A 15,895-nucleotide genomic window follows, 5' to 3' on the forward strand; every position below is an offset into this window, starting at 1 on the left:
GATCTCTTTAACTATTGGCCCATATATTACTCAATAAGATGCTGAAGCTCAGGGAAATTACATACAAATAGCATGATGAGCAGTATGCCTGAGAACATAAAACAACATAATATAATATAATATAATATATTTATGTATAGGTTGATATATTATTTACTTATTATATTGTTCAGTTATTCAAGTGTTCTTGAACTGTAAGAAAAGTTGAGATTATGTTGTTTTATGCCTTTATTATTTTCTGAACCATTTATATGTGAATGTATGTATATATGTAACCATGTGTCTATGTGCATATGTGTGTATTTACTATTTTCAGTGATAGAGGCCCCAAGAGGCAAGTGACTAGTAAAGGCCATATCAGGAATTCCTGGCAGAGTCCAAACTAGAATCCTGTCTCCTAGCCATGGTGTTTTACATCCTGGAAATATTACTCCTTCTCTATTGCCTGGACCCACTAGTTACTCCTCTATTTGGCTTCACTAAACCACCCAGCTCACAGATGTCATATGGGAACTGGAGTTGAATGAGGATTCCCAATATAGATAAGTGTAGGAGACAGGTAGGATTACACAGATTTCCAAGACTGCAAAAACAATTTAAACCTCATGGGCTACCATTTATCTTTATATTAGTATATCACTTTACTATTCTTAGAAAAGAATATTTCTGGATGCTGTTGCAGCTATATGGAAGATATGAGTTCTCACAAATCTCCTCTCACATGTGATGAGGAAAGAGACACAGAGATGTTTTTAGGGTTATACACTGAATTGCAGATAGAACCGGGATTTGAACCTAAATGTTTAAAGTCGTGGCCTTGTGTCCTTTCATCTTCTGTTGATGCCTCCAAATATGTCTGAATAAGGAGCATATGAAATGAAGAATGATTACATTTATTTAGAAATGTAAGCAATTGTCCTAACAGAATACCTTTCTATTGAGGAAATCAAAACATTTTATGAACATGTAGCATGAAGAGGCCAGCAGCTATATTTTATAGGTCATGAAAGTTAGAAAAGGCACTTTCATGTTGCATTCTTTATCCAAAGAGAGATTCAAGCAGAAACATTCAACTTGTATTTATTAAAAGATTCCATTGGTTTTTGTTTACCAAGTATTGAAAATATCTTAATGGCTTTTTTTCTGAAAACAACAAAAATAACAACAAAATAAAACAAATACATTTCGTAGGTGTTATTTTCTGAATTAGTCCATTCTTGCTTTGCCATAAAGAAATATCTGAGACCCTATACTACAAGGCTACAGTAACCAAAACAGCATGGTACTGGTACCAAAACAGAGATATAGACCAATGGAACAGAACAGAGTCCTCAGAAATAATACCACACATCTACAGCCATCTGATCTTTGACAAACCTGAGAAAAACAAGAAATGGGGAAAGGATTCCCTATTCAATAAATGGTGCTGGGAAAATTGGCTAGCCATAAGTAGAAAGCTGAAATTGGATCCTTTCCTTACCCCTTATACGAAGATTAATTCAAGATGGATTAGAGACTTAAGTGTTAGACCTAATACCATAAAAACCCTAGAAGAAAATCTAGGTAGTACCATTCAGGACATAGGCATGGGCAAGGACTTCATGTCTAAAACACCAAAAGCAACGGCAGCAAAAGCCAAAATTGACAAATGGGATCTAATTAAACTAAAGAGCTTCTGCACAGCAAAAGAAACTACCATCAGAGTGAACAGGCAACCTACAGAATGGGAGAAAATTTTTGCAACCTACTCATCTGACAAAGGGCTAATATCCAGAATCTACAAAGAACTCAAACAAATATACAAGAAAAAAACAAACAACTCCATCAAAAAGTGGGCAAAGGATATGAACAGACATTTCTCAAAAGAAGACATTCATACAGCCAACAGACACATGAAAAAATGCTCATCATCACTGGCCATCAGAGAAATGCAAATCAAAAGCACAATGAGATACCATCTCACACCAGTTAGAATGGCAATCATTAAGAAGTCAGGAAACAACAGGTGTTGGAGAGGATGTGGAGAAATAGGAACACTTTTACACTGTTGGTGGGACTGTAAACTAGTTCAACCATTATGGAAAACAGTATGGCAATTCCTCAAGGATCTAGAACTAAAGGTACCATATGACCCAGCCATCCCACTACTGGGTATATACCCAAAGGATTATAAATTATTCTACTACAAAGACACATGCACACGGATGTTTACTGCGGCACTATTCACAATAGCAAAGACTTGGAATGAACCCAAATGTCCATCTGTGACAGACTGGATTAAGAAAATGTGGCACACATACACCATGGAATACTATGCAGCCATAAAAAAGGATGAGTTTGCGTCCTTTGTAGGGACATGGATGCAGCTGGAAACCATCATTCTCAGCAAACTATCACAAGAACAGAAAACCAAACACCGCATGTTCTCACTCATAGGTGGGAACTGAACAATGAGATCACTTGGACTTGGGAAGGGGAACACCACACACTGGGGCCTATCATGGGGAGCGGGGAGGAGGGAGGGATTGCATTGGGGAGTTATACATGATATAAATGATGAACTGATGGGTGCTGACGAGTTGATGGGTGCAGCACACCAACATGGCATAAGTATACATATGTAACAAACCTGCACGTTGTGCACATGTACCCTAGAACTTAAAGTATAATAAAAAATAAATAAATAAATAAATAAAAAGAAATATCTGAGACCAGATAATACATTTAAAGAAGTTTAATTGGCTCACAGTACTGCAGGCTGAACAGGAAGCATGATGCTGGCATCTACTGGGCTTCTGGGGAGGCCTCAGGTAACTTAGAATCATGGTGAAAGGTGAAGGGGAAGCAGTCATATCACATGGCCAGAATGGGAGCAAGGGAGAAAGCAATAGGGGTGAGTGGACTACACACTTTTAAACAACCAGATTTCATAAGAACTCATTCACTATCATGAGGACAGTACCAAGAGGGATGGTGCTAAACCATTCATGAGAAATCTGCCCTCATGATCCAGTCACCTTTCACCAGGCCCCACCTCCAACACTGAGATTACATTTCAATGGGTGGGGATACAGATCCAAACTGTATCATTCTGTCCTGGACTCTCCTGAATCTCATGTCCTTCTCAAATTTCAAAATACAATCATGCCTTCCCAATAATCCCCAAAGTCTTAACTCACTCCAATATTAACTCAAAAGTCCAAAGTCCAAAGTCTCACCTGAAATAAGGTTAGTCCCTTTTGCCTAAGAGCTTGCAAAATCAAAATAGAGTTAGAGAGTTCAAGATGCAATGGGAGTATACATGTTGGGTAAATACTATCATTTCAAAAGGGAGAAATTGGCCAAAAAATGAAGGGCTGTAGACCCCACTCAAGTTCAAAACCCAGCAGGGAAGTCATTAAATCTTAAACCTCCAAGATAATCTCCTTTGACTCCATGTCCCAAATCCAGGGCACACTGGTGTAAGTGGTGGGCTCTCAAGGCTATGGGCAGTTCTATTCCTGTGGCTTTGCAGGGTTCATTCCCTGGAGCTGCTCTCATGGGCTGGTATTTAGAGTCTGCAGCTTTTCTAGGTGCACAGTGCAAGCTGTTGGTGAATCTACCTTTCTGGGGTCTGGAGGATGGTGGCCTACTTCTCACAGCTCCACTAGGCAATGCCCCAGTGGGGACTCTGTTGAGGGGCTAGAGCCCCATATTTCCCCTCCACACTGCCCTAGTAGCAGTTCTCTGTGAGAGCTCTGCCCCCGCAGCAAGCTTCTGCCTGGATACCCAGCCCTTTCCATACCTCCGCTGAAATCTAGGGGGAGGCTTCCAAGGCTCAGCTCTTGCACTCAGTGCACCTGCAGGCTTAACACCACATGGACACCACCAAGGTTTACAGCTTGCACTGTCTAAAGAGAGGTCTGAGCTGTACCCCTTTGAGCCATGACTGGAGCAGCCAGGATGCAGGGAGCAGTGACCCAAGGTTGTGTAAGGCAGCAGGGCCTGACCCTGGCCCATGGAACCAGTCTTCCCTCCTAGGTCTCTGGGCCTGTGATGGGAGGGGGCCCTGTGAAGGTCTCTGAAATGCCTTTGAGGTCTTTTTCCCACTGTTTTGGATATTAGCACTTAGGTTCGTATTAATTATGCACATTTCTCTAGCAAGTAGTAGCTCTACAACCTGCTTGAATTTCTCTCCAGAAAAAGTTTTTATTTATTTTATTTATTTTTATTTTTATTTTGTTGTTTGTTTGTTTGTTCATTTGTTTTCTGTGCCACAGGGCCAGGCTGCAAACTTTTCAAAGTTATATGCTTCATTTCCCTTTTAAATATAAGTTCCAACTTCATGTAATTTCTCTGCTACTGCATATGAGCATAGGTTGTTAGAAGCATCTAGATCACATCTTGAATGTTTTGATGCTTAGAAATTTCTTCTGCCAGATGCCCTAGGTCATTACTCTCAATTTCAAACTATCACAGAGCCCTAAAGCAGGGGGACAATGCAGCTACGTTCTTTGCTAAAGCATAACAAAGGTGACCTTTGCTCCATTTCCCAATAAGTTTGTCCTTTCCATCTGAGACTTCAGCAGCCTGGACTTAATTGTCCATATTACTATCAGCATTTTGGTCACAACCATTTAACCAGTCTCTAAGAAGTTCTGAACCTTCCCTCATCTTCCTGTCGTCTGAGCCCTTCACACTCTTCCAACCTTTGCCTGGTAACAAATTCCAAAGCAGCTTCCACATTTTCAGCTATCTTTATAGCAATGGCTCACTCCTGGTACCAATTTTCTGTGTTAGGCCATTCTTGAATTGCTATAAAGAAATAACTGAGACTGGGTAATTTATAAAGAAAAGAGGTTAATTAGCTCACAGTTCTGCAGGCTGTGCAGGAAGTATGGCAGCATCTGGTTCTGGGAGGTCTTAGGGAGCTTTTATTCATGGTGGAAGGCAAGGCGGAGCAGGCACATCACATTGTGAAAGCAGGACCAAGAGAGAAAGGAGGCAGGTGCCACACACTTTAAATGACTAGATCTCACAAGAACTCACTATCTGGAAGACAGCATGTTATTAGTCTGTTCTCACCCTGCTAATAAAGACATACCCAAGACTGGGTAATTTATAAAAGAAAAGAGATTTAATGGACTCACAGTTCCACATGGCTGGAAAGGCCTCACAATCACGGTGGAAGATGAAGGAAGAGCAAAGGGACGTCTTGCATGGTGGCAGGCAAGAGAGAATGAGAGCCAAGAGAAAGGGGAAGTCCCTTATAAAACCATCTTGTGAGACTTATACACCACCACAAGAACAGTATGGTGAAAACTGCTCCCATGATTCAGTTATCTTTCACCAGGTCCCTCCCACAACACATCAGAATTATGGGAGCTACAACTCAAGATGAGATTTAGGTGAGGACACAGCCAAACCATATTACAGCACCAAAAGCATGGTGCTGAATTATTCATGATAAATCTGCCCCCATGATCCAATCACCTCTCACCAGGCCCCGCCTCTGACATTGGGGATTACATCTCAACATGAGATTTGGGTGTGAGCACACATACAAACTACATGAGTAGGTGAATACCTGGATAAACACTGTTGAGCATTTCAAGTATCCTTCCAAACCTCATAAACATAAATCTAAACATATGGGATATTTAAAATTTTCATCAAATGTATACTCTTCTATAACTGGCTTATTAACTTCATGATTTGATGTCTATAATGTATTTAACCACTCTCCTATTACTGGATATTTAGGAGTTTTTTTTTCTTTTATATACTAATTTGTGAAGACACATTCTGCCTCTTACACCTTTATACATTTAGCACTTAGTTCCTTATGATAAATTCTTAGATATACAACAGCTGGTTATTTCAGATTGGGTTTCCCAATAGCATACTTGGAGATGAAGGTGAAGATCGTATTTAGGAGTTGTATTTAGGAGTGCTGGTAAAGTCAACACCTGTGGGATATAAGGGAGGGGAGGAAGTAGGATAAGTGACATATTGACTGCCTTACAGTCTCTCAAGGAAAAGGTGAAATCTCTGTTTTTCCCCCAGGGAAATTTTAAGCTGGAATGGCCTCTTAGAGTCACCTCAAGTTGGAGTGAGGTAGATTGGCCCTGAATTGATTAGTCACTGGCTGCAGGCTGCCCAAGGAAGGGCTGTTCTGCCTTTGAGCAGGTGACTCTCTCCATCCAGAGTGATTTCTGAAGACAATTGACAGCTGAGGGCTATCTGGTAGAAGCACTCCCAGGAGTTGGGGTAATGAGTTCCACATTTCTGAAGGGGGCAGGGCTGGGCAGTGCATCACTGCACTGGGTCGAAGGCAATACATGTGACATAATTGATAAATTGTGCCAGATTACCATCCAAAAAGTTGCTAAATTATACTAATTTCTTTCGCAATGTGTGAGAGTTTTTGTTGCCCCATACACTTAACATTGCTGAGAAATACCAATCTTTATATTTGCCACCATGGTAGACAAAAATTCTCATTGCTGTTTTAATTTGCATTAATTTATTAATGAGATTAATGTCTTCACATATTGAAAGGCCACGCATATTTCTTCTTTAGTGACTTGCCTATTTATGCCTTTGTTTCCATTTTTAATTATTGTGCTAATCTTTGTGCAGTAAGGATATTAACCATTTACTTATTATATATGTTACAAGTATTTTTTTCAAGTTTATAATTTTTTAAAATATTCTTTATCCATCATTGTAGTCTTTTATATAATCAAATTTATCTTTTTCTGATTTCTACCCTTTTGGTAAGAAGACACTTTTCTTACTCAAGTATAAAAATATCTTCATACATATACTTTCGATACTTCATGGTATGTTGAATCCATTTTTAATTTACTTTCATAAATATATATAATGTGATACTAAAATTTAAGTTGATGTTCAGACACCAAGACATAAAAGATCCCTTATTTCTTAAGAATCTAGAGAGCCAGACATATGCAGCTCACACTCAAATCTCATCATATATGATGCAGTCATCATATATTGTGATGGTTGCAGGACTTTGACCTCTCAACCACATCAGGAATACGGGTCAGGAGCCACTGACTAAAGGAGTGCCTGGTCTTTGGATAAAGCTCTTACTGTACTATGTGAGACTAAAGCTCTTACTGTACTAGTGCGACTATGAGTCTCACTATCATTCTGGGCGAGGAATGGTATGATGGACCTCCCTTTGCTTTAAAGAGATCACTTAGCAAGTACAATGAGTGCCCTCTGAAATTTCAGGATGTGGTGGATCAGTGTCTGATGCATGATGGAAAACGTAACTTCAAGAGCCTGTTTAGCTCACTAGCTTCTTTGATATTTAAATGAGGGGTGGGTTGCTGCTGAATTGTTGATTTGCATTCTCAGAATTTCTCAAAACGGAAGTTTCTTAGTGTTTCTCATGCATCAGATGCAGATTCTTGCTCCTCCATTATACCCCTCAATACAAAAGCACACAACATGGGACCATTTGGGTCTTGTCTTGAAGGGCCACCAACAAGGGTAAATAGATATTATCAGACATCAGATTATATTTAAAGAAGAAAAAACAAAGTTGGTTGATAATTGCAACCTACGAGTTCTGCTTCTTCAAAAGAATAGTTACAGTGGTATGAGACAAGGCTGTAACTGCTTTTTCCCCTCAAAAGTAGCCAATTCTTTCAATATTATTTATATAGGGATATACCATTTCATCCATGGATTTGAAATGCCACCATATTTACATGTTAAATTTAAATTTAATGTACTTGTTCCTGTATTCTATACTGTTCCAAGCATATAATCATTATTATGCGTTATAAATCCCATTAATATAATTAGTTTATAAAATATTTTAATTACTGGTCATAGAAATTCATTATTATTTTGCTCTAAATATTTTTGTCTATTTGTTTGCAAATCTTTTATACAAATGAAAAACATAAACTTTAATCAATCCTTCAAAATCATAGACTTTTTTTGGAATTACATTAAACTTACAAAATTATTTTTGGGGAGATTTGACTTTTTTATAAAATTTAGAATTCCAGTCAAATACCTGGTATGTCATTCTGTCCTTCAGTAACTTTTTATGACTTTCTTCATATATATTTGCACAATTTTCATTATGTTTATTCCTAGATATCTTATAATTACTATAGCTAATTAGATTATCCATTTTAATATTTACAAATTTTGTAGGAAATTTTATATATATTTATATGTAACACAGATATGCATACAGTGGCATACTGACAAATTCTTAACTGCTGACTTTCTGGAGGAAATTTTTTTTTTTAAACTCTGATTTTTAGAGTTTGCTGATTTTTCACTGTGTAAATATTTTTTCAGTGGCTAATTTCAGGATGCCAGCATTGATGCCACTGAGTGTGGAATTAGGAAAAGTATGCCTAATTTATCATTTTTAAATAACAATTTATTAATCATTTAAATGTAATAATTATTTATTAATAATTTATTAATAACATTTATTCTTGTGAGCTATGATAAACCAATTTCAGTATATCACTGTCACACATTTTCTAGTTAAATAATTCTTAAAATAATTACAATTGACTACTTGCAAAGTTCAAAGTGAACTTTAGAAATAAGAGTTTAGAACCTAAGACTTAGAATCTAAAAATTAAAATTAGAAAGCATTAAGATATATTGTCCTTAAATTTTTTTAATTTACTACTCACTATTATTTTGATGTAAATTAATTAAAAGAACATTTATGGTCATTGTTTATCATGGACTCCCTCTTAGGAGCTCTGATTCTCTGGTTTTTCCTTTTCTTGTTGGTGCTTAGTCTACAGCTGGACATGTAGATGAGTAGAGTGTGTCACATCAGATGCTGAATTCTGATGTACTCAACACACTCAGTCTCCACTCCACTATGCAATCTCCCTGTACCAAGAAAACACTGAGATAAATCACTTAAGGCATAGGGTTCTCACACAATTCTCAAGGCTTTTCAATGTATTATCTGCTGGGCATGCTCCCCAAAGTTTCCTCCAGCATCTGCTGGTTGGATTTTAGTGGCGTTTCTATCAAGTCGGAGAGGAAACTTGTAGCCAGACAACCAGGAATACTATGGAAATTCAGTGGAGTTCTGAATCTTTTTTGTTGTTTAACTCATTTTTGTTGTGGTAACCCAAAGTCATCTATTAAGGTCCTGGGCTCACGTTCTTTTATCCTTATCTCTCATATTAGGAGCCATCATGTTTACATTAAATGAAATCTGGGCACAAATGCTGCATTCATTTGCTTCGGGCTCAGCTAAATCCAATTCCATCACTTTTCCTGCTACCTTTTAGCTCCTCCCAAGTTAAGGTTATAGGGCATCTTCCCAGCCACTGTTAGGCTTCAGAGTTTTTAGAGCTTTGTTTGGGAAACACTTCCACTTAGTTTTGAAGTAGGTCAATCCTTTGACAGGTGAATTAGTTTTCTAGGGCTGCCATAATAAATTACCAGAGATGGGATAGATTACACAACAGGAATTTATTTCTTCAGAATCTGGAGGCTAGGAGTCCAAGATCAAGGTTTCAGATTGGTTTCCCCTGAGGTTCTCTCTTTGGCATGTAGCTGTCTTCTCCTGTGCCTTCCCATGGTCTTTCCTGTGTGTGTGTCTGTGTCTAATTTCTCCTACTTATAAAGACACCAGTCATATTGGATTAGGGCTCACCCTAATGCGCTAATTACCTCTGTTAAGACCTTATCTCCAAATATAGTCACATTCTGAGATGCTGAGTTTTAGGACTTCAATATATAAATCTTCACAATTCGACCCATAACATCAGGGTTAATTTCAGATTATTGTCCATTAATTGACAATTTCCTTAATCAGCTTCAATGATGATATCTAATATGGTTCGCTATTAATCCTTTCTCATTTATATATTTCCCTAGACTTTTCAATAGGATTTAGAGTGAAGGAAAAGATAAACACATGGACTCAAAGTGCTGTCATCAGAAATCTTGTGATATTTTCTAATGCCTGTGGGAAAAACGAAGGGAAAAGAGAGCAGAGCATCAGTGATCACTAAAGTGCACTCCTCTGCCCTAACCGCAAAGGAGATGAGTTGTGTGCCTGTACATGAATCTTCAGAGAGGAAGAAAATGGAAATTCTATCACATTTAGTGCTCACTGTTTGAATTGCTCCAAAATATTTATAACCCACATTTTAATGTTGTTGATTAATATATAATTAAGTATTAACACAATCTTTAAAGTTAAAGAATGAAATACAATGGAATATTTGTGAATTTTCTGGGATCATGGCCAGAATGTCACAGTAACATTTATTTTCTTGGAGTAATTACTGTACATACACAGTAATTTATAGCGTTTCTTTCTGTCTACTTGTGTCCAATTTGCAATTTTATTTTTTAGTCATATCCAGACATGAGTCTTTATAAACTACACATGCACTGTTAACAAGGATGGTTAAAAATGGCTCTTAAACTTTCATATTGTAAGAACATTTTCTGTGAATGTATTCTATTCTTTCCTCTTTGATGCCTCAGCTCACACAAGTAATACAACTGCTCCCTTTAATTAAAATGGGAAAATATATTACTTATAAAGCTTAGTCTTAAGCAGAACCAGGTGCAAAATCTATAGTTCCCATAATAGGAGATGTACTATAAAATGGAATAAAATGATAAATTGATAAATACAGCATATAATTATTTGTTTTCTGTTGTTATCTATTTTTTTATTAGGGGCAAAAAAGTACAAAAGAATTACAAAGTCTCTGTTTAATGCAATAAAAAACTATGAATTATATAACTTAGGGGATCTACAGTTTACAAAAAAAAAGTCTTTGAACTTAGAATTCTCCCTATAGCTTTTCACCCTTGATCTATGTTTTCTCTTCTCTAATTAATATAATCCTTTTAGATAATTTCTCCTATTATTTCATAAGAGCCAATTTATTTAAGGGAAATGTAGTTTCAATGACATGTACTTTATTTTGTATCTGTCCACAGATGCTTTGGCCATACATTGGAAAAAGGAGAACAAAAACAGTAATATTATGAAATAAACTTTAAACACCAAGTAAGTATTCTCTGGAGGAGAAGAAACAGAAATATAAGCTGCTTATTCTGGGAGTTGTTCAGATCCTCTAATCTGTTTGAGATTATTCTGATGATGTGATTTAAGGTGAGTTTTGTTGTTGCCTGCATGCCTCACTCAGCATCCCACACCCGTGCTCTTTTTCAGTGGTTAGGATTCTGGAGTCAGGATTTCCCTTCATTCTGCTATTGGGTGTTTCTGTACAGTTGGATGTTTCTACTATTACATTTTGACTCTAATGAAATTTTCACATTTCTGCCCATAAAATAGATATTTTCTGAAAGAGAAAGAAATGTAGAGATTGGGGGAAACAACCCAAATAGGCTATTATGGTCACATATATCTGATCTTACAGATTGATGAAAATATGCTTCTATAGCTTTTTCTACTGTAAGTTTCATTGCAATGGAAAGAAACAGTAATGCAGAGGTATATTTAGAAATATACTCAAATAATTTTGAAGATGTTTCTACCACAATATAAAAATTTTAAAATGCACCATTATTTTATTTTGTTTATCCATAGGCTAGTGTGTAAGGATAGAAAACTTAAAGGCTGCTCCTTAGGGAAGTAGGGTATATAATATATATTTCATTTTCACTCTGTTTAAAATAAAATGTCAAGGTTCTACACAGCTGTAGAGGACTCTTGACTTCAGCCACACTTTGTAAGGCAGTTTCTGAAACTCCACGGTCTCCAGCTAGCTCCTGGAGAATAACATAGAGACTACGTTGACTCTATCATCACCCTCCAGTAATAAGAAACAGAATAATCAAAATAACATTCACTGAATTCCTACTAAATCTCAGACACATTTTCCTATTTTTTTATAACCCTCAATTACTCTGTTAAAGTAAGTTATTTTAGCTACTTTCAGAGAGGAAAAATAAATGGACACAGAGAATAATGGTGGCGTGAAGATTTGAACATAGCACTGTTTCATTCAAGGGCTACAATGATTCCAACCTAAGTAGTTGTCTCTGAAATGCCACTCAAGAGTCTGTACTGATTCTATGGCTTGAAGTTACCACAGAACCTATGGGATCGCAAGAATAGGGTTGAAGCATTGTGTGGTGGGTCACAATTCCAAAGTTGCTGTTTCAGCCTAGCAGTAATAATCAAACAAATGAGTGAAAACATCTCTATATAAATTCTATTACTTATTGCTCAGTGAGTTCTCATCATCCACAGCAGACCTTCCCAACTAGAGTGCCTGGCAATTCCTCAGATGAAACAGATGTGGTGAGATGAACAGGATGTGAATATCTGACTTCTTGAGATGGTGTGGCCAGTCCCTGGCCCAAGCTGCTTGTCTGCCCTCCTCTCAACCACCACAACATGGTTGTGAGCATAGGAATCCTTTACATATCAAAAATATTTTTCACCTAACTTGTCCAGTCCTGTCTTCTGCCATTCTTGGCACAACAATATTAAGCTACTGGCATTTCTAAAACATACTATGTTCTTCTAAACCTCCGTGTCCCTAATCAAGCTGTGATGTTAGCACCCTACCCACCTTCATATTAACACAGCTTGCTATGTCAAGTCTCGGATCAAAGGCAATTGTCTCTGTGATTTATTCAATAAACCCCTAGATAAACCAGAGCAATACTTCGAGGGTCCCATACACATTGTGTATATCATTATAAAAGTAATAATTACTCAAATTAAAATGATTCAATTTTATATTTCATTAGTATCTTCATATTATACTCAACTCATTCTGGACAGGAACAATATCTTCCCTACCTAAACTGGTGACTAGATCAGACTAGAAACTCAATAAAATTTGTTTAATTAATACTTAATAACTGATATAAAAACAAGACCACAGGTTCCCTTTACTTTTCAGATATTTTTGGCAATGAAACCCCATTATATATGCCATCTACCTAATAAGTAATCATACCTTAATAAAAATGACAACATACCTTCCCAGGAATATGCACTGCTATGTAAATAAAGTGTTCACCATAGTTTCAAGATCCCATTTGATAAGAAAATTAAAGAAATAAACTTATTAAGGAATCAATCATTCTTTTAAAAATGTCTGAAAAAATCCTGTACTCTTTTAAGAATTATATTGATTATTCTTCCTTTCATGATATTTTGTTTCAGTGTTTTATAATTTAAACACTTAGAGTTAAGTGACAACATGAATATAAGGTAAAAGAACAGAAATTTTTCTACTTTATATTTAACTGTAGAACCTTCCAAAAGGAAATACCAAAGCACTAAACCATTTTCAATTAATTGCCATCAAAGGGGCTTTTGTATAATCCTTTCAGTTAGGGCTTTCAAATTCGTATTCAGGAAATTCTGATACTGCTTTATTTTTAAGCAACTTAAACTTGAATTATTTTGAAAAATATAATCACAAGGAAACATTAAGAATATGCCTAAAATTATTACCATTCAGGGAATAGCTCAGATACGTATATATCTAACATACATATTTTCTTAAAATGTCTTGGGAAACAGCACTTTACAAATTATTTTTCAATGGTTAATTGTACAGCACTTATTTACATTGCATGCAAACTTTTTCTTCTGTCACTTCTCAAAGATACCTAAGGGTCTAGCAATATAAAATGAATCCCATAAAATTCAGAGAACTTTTATACTGAAGGCTTATAAAAGTCTAGACATGTTGTTTAGTGAAAATGATTTGTGTGGAATTAGAAAATAAGCACTGGGAGCCATACAGGGGTCACCAGGAAAACTTTACCAAAGTTATCTCATTTTGCTTTGCCTTGAACAGTGATAGGATAAATATCCTTGTAATGATATTCCTTTCTTGCTCATAATTTCTTTTGAAAAATATTTAGAATTTTGGGTGAAAACATATATAAAATTTAAGGGTTTTGATCTATGTTCCCAAATTATTCTTCAGAAACTTTTCACATATTTTGCATACCCTCAATGGTATATGGCCATTTGTTTTATGTATTCTCATCAAAATTATGTGTTATTTTTAAAGAATATTCACCTCTTGATCACTGAAAAATATATCTTATTTAAGTCACATTTTTGATTTGTGATGAAGCTTATTATATTCACTGGTTATTTGTATCTGTGCAAGGGTACGTATGTGATTATCTGAAAATTTTCTCAATGTGGAAAAACTGAATGTTTACCTCTCGTGAATTTCAAAGGCTTTGTATATAGTACATGTGTTAACTTTTGCCTTTAGTGTATTTTTCAAATTCATTTTTTCACCTTATTTGATTTTCAATTTTATTTATATTGATTTTTGACACGCAAAATTTAAAAATTTTAATGTAATCAAAAATCAACATTTTAAAAAATATAGTTTCTGGGTTTCATCTCCTGCTTAGAAAGATTTTTCACACATTGAGATAATGTTAATGTTCACCTATATTTTCCTAGAGCGTGTTTGGCTCATTCTGATGTGGATAATGGTGTGTGTGTGATTATATTCTTATATAGATGCATGCCTTAGTATTGAGCATAAACAAGCCCATGCTACTGCTTTCCAATCACATAAGGCTTTTTTGTTTTGATCTGTTTTGTTTTTTTGACAGTCTCTCTCTGTCGCCCAGGCCAGAGTGCAGTGGCGCGATCTCGGCTCACTGCAAGCTCCGCCTCCTGGGTTCACGCCATTCTCCTGCCTCAGCCTCCCCAGTAGCTGGGACTACAGGCGCCCACCACCATGCCCGGCTAATTTTTTTGTATTTTTAATACAGACGGGGTTTCACCGTGTTAGCCAGGATGGTCTCCATCTCCTGACCTCATGATCCACCCGCCTTGGCCTCCCAAAGTGCTGGGATTACAGGCATGAGCCACTGCGCCCGGCCTACACGAGGTTTTATGCCTATGGATGTCTAAAGTTACTTTCAGTTGAGAGATGCATGGTCTTAATATTTCTGTCACCCTCAAATTCATATGTTGAAATCCTAACCCCCTATATGATGCCATTAGGACAATGGGCCTTTGGGGGGTGATCAGGTCATGAGGGTGCAGCCCTCATAAATGGGATTAGTTATAAAAGAGACCCCAGAGAGATCCTTCATCCCTTCTGCCATGTGAGGACACAACTAGAAGATAGCTATCTTCAAACCAGGAAGTGAGCTCTCACCAGACACTGAGTCTGCCAGTGATTGATCTTCAACTTCCCCGTCTCCAAAGTAGTGAGAAATAAATTTCTGTTGTTTATATGACCCAGTCTATGGTATTTTGTTATAGCAGACTGAAAAGATGAAGACAACACTTTTTCTAATGTTATGATTCTACATAGTAACATTATTGCCACCAGCATAAACCTTCATAATTTACTAAGGGCATTGGATGTTAGTTCTGACCGAATTTGGGGTTTTGTAGAAGTTCCTTTCTTTGGCCATCTCTTCCATGATGAGAACGTAATAACTTAAAGGCATACAGTGCTTCTGTTACAGATTATGAAAAACAAATTAAAATAATGGGGGTTTTGACAGAAAGGCAAGTAAGTTTTTTGCCGTTGCTCCTGTAGATGAAAGCAGACAAAACTGCCACCAGAATGCTGCCTAGAAAGCTTTTAGTCTCAAAGAACTGTTTTCCTCTGTGCTACCATGTCAGTTCTGGTAGTCTTATCTTATTTTGTCTCATGATTTTTTCCCTTTTGATGCTCACCTTACCTCTATTTGCTCTCATGATTATTTTACTTGAATCATAGACACAGGGACTATGGGGAAAATGACAGGTCATTGTATTCAGACCTCTGTACCTAGTGCATGCTATTGCCAGACACTTATATTATTCCCTTTAGAATTATATTTAATCTCTTTCTGAATGTCTTATTGATGTTTTCTCAATGACCTCTTCGGGTGGCTATTC

This window comes from Trachypithecus francoisi, unplaced genomic scaffold, assembly GCF_009764315.1.
Source record: "Trachypithecus francoisi isolate TF-2019V2 unplaced genomic scaffold, Tfra_2.0 Lachesis_group13, whole genome shotgun sequence".
In the NCBI taxonomy this organism is placed as follows: domain Eukaryota; kingdom Metazoa; phylum Chordata; class Mammalia; order Primates; family Cercopithecidae; genus Trachypithecus; species Trachypithecus francoisi.